Below are 6,681 nucleotides of genomic sequence, written 5' to 3' on the forward strand. Positions count from 1 at the left end.
GCCTCTCACTCTTTAAAAGGAGAAGGAGCAACATAAGAAAAAGATACATTTACACTCTCTGATTTACTTATTTATTTATTTTTATTATTAAGATTTAATTCTGATTTGAGTGTCAAAGTATTTTTTTAGGTGTTTTCATCTATAATATTCAATCCAAGCTAACGTATAATTCATCCGACAAAAATAGCTTATTGATCGAAAAAGTTGTTATAATTCGGCAGGACTTTCACGAATGGAATATTATCAATATTTTTTTTCTTACAAAAAAAATTAAATTCTCTAAAATAAAAAAAATTAATAAGTAATAAAATAAAGAGTTAATTATTATTAATTTTGTGACTTTTATAAAATATATGATTCATTATTTTAATTTAAAAATAATTAACTTCTTATATGTTAAATAAAATAATGCACATTCATGACTTTTGAGGTTCCTATTTTTTTGTTGAGCTTAGAATTTAAATATTAGGATTTATTGTTATTTAAAAAAAAACACTTATAAAAAAAAGTGAAATTTTATGTAATAATAATCTTTGCGTCACATCCCTAGAGGATTCTGTTGGGTTTTTCTCTCCTTTGTGAGGCCCAAGCCCAACATTTTGAGGGTGTCTCTTGCACCCATTGTGCCACAACCCTAGTTCAGATTTTTGGGGGTCATTGAGAGTGAGAGAGAGTAGCCACCAAGTGAGAGAGAAAGGGAAAAACAGAATTTCCGTTTTTGCCCAAAGCAGTAAATTTCAAATGTCATTTTCTCAGTTGTTCACCGTTGGATCGGCTTGAAATTTAAACTGCATGTTCTTATCATCTTGTTCTTCATTCTGGTCGGTGGAGATGTTGATTGGAGATTTGCAGTGAGAGAAATTGGCTTCGCAAGAGAGAAATTAGGTTTCCCGTTTTTACACAGAGCAGCAATTTTGGAACGGCAGTTTCTCATTCTTTCACCGTTGGATCAACGTGAAATTTGAACTGTAGATTCTTCACATCTTGTTCTTCATTCTGGACGGTGGAGATTTTAATTGGAGGTCTGCAGAGGGAGAAATTGGCTTCGACAGTAGCTCTGTTTTTTGGGTATATTTCATCTTCTTGCTTTTCATTTGTGAGCTTTGGTGCTTTGATGTTTTGGCTGGTTATATGCACATATTTGTGCTTTGTTTGAGACTCTCTTGTACCTCATTTGATTATAGTGGAGCTATTTCATTGGTCTGGACGACTCGTGGTTTTTACCTCTCACATTGAGAGGGTTTTCCACGTTAAAATCTCGGTGTGTTCTTATTATTGCTTTACTTGCTATATTTGCATGTTATAGTTGCTGCCATATTGTGTTGTGAGTGCTTCCATATTGTTCTTGTGTTAGACATTTGTGTCGTTTCCGCTGCTAGGCTCTTTCATACTGGCATCAGAGCTTGTTGGTATTTTTCTGGGCTTGTGAGTTTGTGAACAATGGAAGCTAATACTAATACTAGTAGGATGATCACTCTTAATGGTCCTAATTATGATTTGTGGAAGTCAAAAATGGAAGATTTGCTTTATGTCAAGAATTTTCATCAACCAGTTTTTGGTACAGAGAAGCCTAATGATAAATCTGATGATGATTGGACTTTGTTGCATAGACAAGTCTGTGGATATATTAGGCAGTGGGTTGACGATAATGTGTTGAACCATATTATTGGAGAGACACATGCTCGGACTCTTTGGATTAAGCTTGAACAGTTGTATGCTCGAAAAACTGGGAATAACAAGATGTTTTTGATCAAGCAGTTGTTGGCTTTGAAGTATACAGATGGGACATCAATGACAGATCACTTGAATAATTTTCAAGGAATTATGAATCAGTTATCTTCCATGGGTATCAAGTTTGATGAAGAGGTTCAAGGATTGTTACTTCTTGGCTCCTTACCAGACTCGTGGGAAATTCTCAGAATGTCATTGTCCAATTCTGCTCCTGATGGTGTAATCTCTATGGATCTTGCCAAGAGCAGTGTTTTGAATGAAGAGATGAGAAGAAAGTCACAAGGTACATCGACTACATATTCAGATGTTCTTGTTTCTGAGTCTAGGGGGAGAAGCAAAAGTCGAGGTCCTAAAGGTAGAGATCAAAGCAGAAGCAAGTCTCGAGGAAAGTATAAGAATATTGAGTGTCATCATTGTGGTCAAAAGGGACATGTAAAGAAATTTTGTTGGCAGCTAAAGAAGGAGAAAGCCAAGGCAAGTAAAGACAAGAGCACAAATAAAGATGATGGTAGCAAGGAAGACAAGGTTAATGTAACTCATGATGATTTTCTTGTTGTTGAGGAGTTTGAATCTGTTAACCTTGTTGATAATAGCACTAGTTGGGTGATTGATAGCGGTGCTTCTATTCATGTTACATCTAGGAGGGATTTGTTTACGTCCTATACTCCTGGTGATTTTGGTGATGTAAAAATGGCTCATCAAGGTGTTGCAAAATGTGCCGGTGTTGGACAGGTTTGCTTGGAAACCTCCAACGGTACCAAGTTGACTTTGAAGCGTGTGAAGCATGTTCCAGATATTCGGTTGAACTTACTTTCTGTTGGTAAGTTGTGTGATGAAGACTTGGATAGCTCATTCTCTCGTGATAGTTGGAAGCTCACTAAGGGTTCCATGGTTGTTGCTAGAGGTACTCGACACTCTACTCTTTATTTAACTCAAGCAAAGATTGTGAAAGATGTTGTTAATGCTGCTGAGTTTGTTGATGAAACTGATTTATGGCATAAGAGATTATGTCATATGAGTGAGAAGGGCATGAATATGTTATCCAAGAGGAATCTTTTATCTGGTTGTAAGGTTTCTTTGCAAAAGTGCAACCATTGCTTTGCTGGGAAACAAAACAGGGTTTCTTTCAAGAGCCACCCACCTTCAAGGAAGTCAGAGATACTTGACTTGGTGCATTCTGATGTATGTGGGCCGATGAAGACAAGAACACTTGGAGGGTCTATCTATTTTGTAACCTTTATTGATGATCATTCTAGGAAATTATGGGTTTACACTTTGAAGACCAAAGATCAAGTTTTGAATGTGTTCAAGCAATTTCAAGCTTCTGTTGAAAGAGAAACTGGGAAGAAGTTGAAATGCATTCGTACTGACAATGGTGGTGAGTACTCAGGTCCATTTGATGCTTATTGTAAAGAGCATGGTATAAGACATCAGAAGACTCCTCCGAAGACTCCTCAGTTGAATGGCTTGGCTGAAAGGATGAACAGAACATTGGTTGAAAGAGTTAGGTGCTTATTGTCACAGTCTGGATTGGCAAAATCCTTTTGGGGTGAAGCTTTGAGCACTGTTGTTCATGTCTTGAACCGAACACCATGTGTTCCCTTGCAATTTGAAGTGCCAGAGAAGGTATGGTCAGGTAAAGATGTTTCTTATGATCATTTAAGAGTCTTTGGATGTAAAGCTTTTGTTCATATTCCTAAAGATGAGAGATCTAAGATTGATGTAAAGACTAGGCAATGTATTTTTATTGGCTATGGCATGGATGAGTTTGGTTACAGGTTTTATGATCCTGTTAATAAGAAGGTGATTCGGAGTAGAGATGTTGTCTTTGTTGAAGACCAAACATTGAAGGATGTTGATAATGCGGAAAAGCCAATGGTTCAGCCTAGTGATGATTTTTCTGACTTGGATATTACTCCCTCTATGCCTATGGTAGAAGATGGTAGAGTTGAAGCTCAAAATAATGAGCATAATACAAGTGCAGGTGAAGATGGAACAGTTGATCCGATACTTGATGAAGTTGGTGATGATGATCAAGATGAAGAACCAGCTTTAGAAATTCCTGCAAATGCACTTAGAAGGTCTACAAGAGAGAGAAAGCCTTCGTCAAGGTATTCTCCACATGAGTTTGTTTTGTTGACTGATGGGGGAGAACCTGAATGCTTTGGAGAGGCTGTTGAAGATGAAAGCAAAGCTCAATGGCTTGAAGCTATGCAAGAAGAAATGAAGTCCTTGCTTGAGAATGATACCTATGAGTTGGTGAAGCTACCGAAGGGTATGCGAGTTTTGAAGAACAAATGGGTATTCAGAATCAAGAATGAAGAACACAATTCTAAGCCTCGGTATAAGGCTAGATTGGTTGTTAGAGGCTTTAGCCAGAGAAAAGGTGTTGATTATGAGGAGATTTTTTCTCCTGTTGTGAGGATGTCATCCATTCGTGCTGTGCTTGGATTAGCAGCGTCTCTTGATTTGGAGATTGAGCAAATGGATGTGAAGACAGCTTTTCTTCATGGTGATTTAGATAAGGAGATCTACATGGAGCAACCGGAGGGCTTTGTTGTTAAAGGAAAGGAAGATTTTGTGTGCAAGCTTAAGAAGAGTCTTTATGGGTTGAAGCAAGCTCCGAGACAGTGGTACAAGAAGTTTGAATCTGTTATGGGGAAGCATGGTTACCGTAAGACAACTTCAGATCATTGTGTATTTGTGCAAAAATTTTCTGATGATGATTTTATCATTCTTTTGCTTTATGTGGATGATATTTTGATTGTGGGCAAGAATGCTTTGAGGATTAATGAGTTGAAGAAACAGTTGAGTAAGTTCTTTGCTATGAAGGACTTGGGTCCTGCCAAACAAATTTTGGGCATGACTATTACTCGTTATAGAGATTCCAAGAAGCTTTATTTGTCACAGGAGAAGTACATAAAGAAGGTGCTTCAAAGGTTTGGCATGAATGATGCCAAATGTGTTGCTAGTTCTTTTGCTCCTCATTTTAAGTTGAGTACCAAGCAGTGTCCAACCACTGATGAGGAGAAACAAGCAATGGATGAAATTCCTTATGCCTCAGCTGTTGGAAGCTTGATGTATGCTATGGTGTGTACTAGACCAGACATTGCTCATGCAGTTGGTACTGTGAGTCGTTTTCTCTCTAATTCAGGTAAAGAACATTGGAATGCTGTTAAATGGATTATGAGATATCTCAAAGATACAACTAACTTGAGTTTGAGTTTTGGTGGTGAGAAACCTTTGCTAGTTGGCTTTACTGATGCAGACATGGCAGGAGATATTGATTCTCGAAAGTCTACTTCAGGTTATTTGGTCAAGTTTGCAGGGGGAGCTATTTCATGGCAGTCAAGGCTACAAAAGTGTGTTGCACTTTCTACCACAGAGGCAGAGTTTATTGCAGCAACTGAAGCATGTAAAGAGTTGTTGTGGATGAAGAAGTTTCTTGCAGCACTTGGTTTCAAGCAAGACCGTTATGTGTTGTTGTGTGATAGCCAAAGTGCTATTCATCTTGCCAAGAATTCTACTTTTCATCCAAGATCTAAACACATTGATGTTAGGTATCACTGGATACGGGATGTGTTAGATTCAAAGTTGTTGGAACTTGAGAAAGTTCACACTGATGACAATGGTGCTGATATGATGACAAAAGCATTGTCAAGAGAAAAGTTTGAAACATGTTGTTTGATCGCCGGAATGGCGAGAGCCTCCACCTAGTCGAGAAGGGGGAGATTTGTTGGGTTTTTCTCTCCTTTGTGAGGCCCAAGCCCAACATTTTGAGGGTGTCTCTTGCACCCATTGTGCCACAACCCTAGTTCAGATTTTTGGGGGTCATTGAGAGTGAGAGAGAGTAGCCACCAAGTGAGAGAGAAAGGGAAAAACAGAATTTCCGTTTTTGCCCAAAGCAGTAAATTTCAAATGTCATTTTCTCAGTTGTTCACCGTTGGATCGGCTTGAAATTTAAACTGCATGTTTTTATCATCTTGTTCTTCATTCTGGTCGGTGGAGATGTTGATTGGAGATTTGCAGTGAGAGAAATTGGCTTCGCAAGAGAGAAATTAGGTTTCCCGTTTTTACACAGAGCAGCAATTTTGGAACGGCAGTTTCTCATTCTTTCACCGTTGGATCAACGTGAAATTTGAACTGTAGATTCTTCACATCTTGTTCTTCATTCTGGACGGTGGAGATTTTAATTGGAGGTCTGCAGAGGGAGAAATTGGCTTCGACAGTAGCTCTGTTTTTTGGGTATATTTCATCTTCTTGCTTTTCATTTGTGAGCTTTGGTGCTTTGATGTTTTGGCTGGTTATATGCACATATTTGTGCTTTGTTTGAGACTCTCTTGTACCTCATTTGATTATAGTGGAGCTATTTCATTGGTCTGGACGACTCGTGGTTTTTACCTCTCACATTGAGAGGGTTTTCCACGTTAAAATCTCGGTGTGTTCTTATTATTGCTTTACTTGCTATATTTGCATGTTATAGTTGCTGTCATATTGTGTTGTGAGTGCTTCCATATTGTTCTTGTGTTAGACATTTGTGTCGTTTCCGCTGCTAGGCTCTTTCAGATTCCTCCTAGTTATCATTGATAAGATAGAACACACTTTTGAGACAGATAAGTAAATAGAAATATAGAATTGAAAGTAGGCAGGGGAAAGCTAAGTCTAGATGAATGAATTGCGACGTGTGAGTGTTGAAAATACAAAAGAATGGTTTTTAAAGGACAATGTAATAAAAAGAGGAGAAGGAAAAGATAATGTTTATTTTTTCAATTTCGTTATGTAACACAAGGATTTTATTAATTTTTGCTAATTTTTGTTTATAACTGTGTTTAATAAAAGTATCGTTATGAATGTATTTAAGAAAAGTGTTTTTTTATGAATGTGCCTAATAAAAATATTTTTATAGATGTGTTTTTTATATGTATTTCCTTATACATGTATCTTCTTATA

The sequence above is a fragment of the Arachis ipaensis genome, chromosome B3 (assembly GCF_059453495.1).
Source record: "Arachis ipaensis isolate K30076 ecotype BB chromosome B3, ASM5945349v1, whole genome shotgun sequence".
In the NCBI taxonomy this organism is placed as follows: domain Eukaryota; kingdom Viridiplantae; phylum Streptophyta; class Magnoliopsida; order Fabales; family Fabaceae; genus Arachis; species Arachis ipaensis.